Source organism: Penaeus monodon, chromosome 28 (assembly GCF_015228065.2).
Source record: "Penaeus monodon isolate SGIC_2016 chromosome 28, NSTDA_Pmon_1, whole genome shotgun sequence".
NCBI lineage: Eukaryota > Metazoa > Arthropoda > Malacostraca > Decapoda > Penaeidae > Penaeus > Penaeus monodon.
This window is the reverse complement of record NC_051413.1, coordinates 35,427,519-35,427,846: the sequence shown is the minus strand read 5'-3', so window position 1 is coordinate 35,427,846 and position 328 is coordinate 35,427,519.

The window sequence follows — 328 nt, the reverse complement described above, 5'->3', positions numbered from 1 at the left end:
TCCCCCACCGTCACACTCGCAGGTTGGCAACAGACTGACAACAGACGGAGAGCAGGGTGTCTGCCCCCCCCCCCTCCATTTAGTCATCGGAAGTCCCTTCGCGCGAAATCTTAGGTCCGCCGAGAGAGTGACTCATCCAGTCGTTTTGTAGAAGACATTTTAAAAGTCCATTTCTTTATATATTGCATTTACAATATTATATACCTCGCTTTACATTTCAATAACTGTACGCATACCCTTCACTTTATACATCTATTTCCTGAGCCATTTCCGTTCTCAAAATATAGACATACACAAAGGCAAGCAAATGTACACTTCATAAAATTTA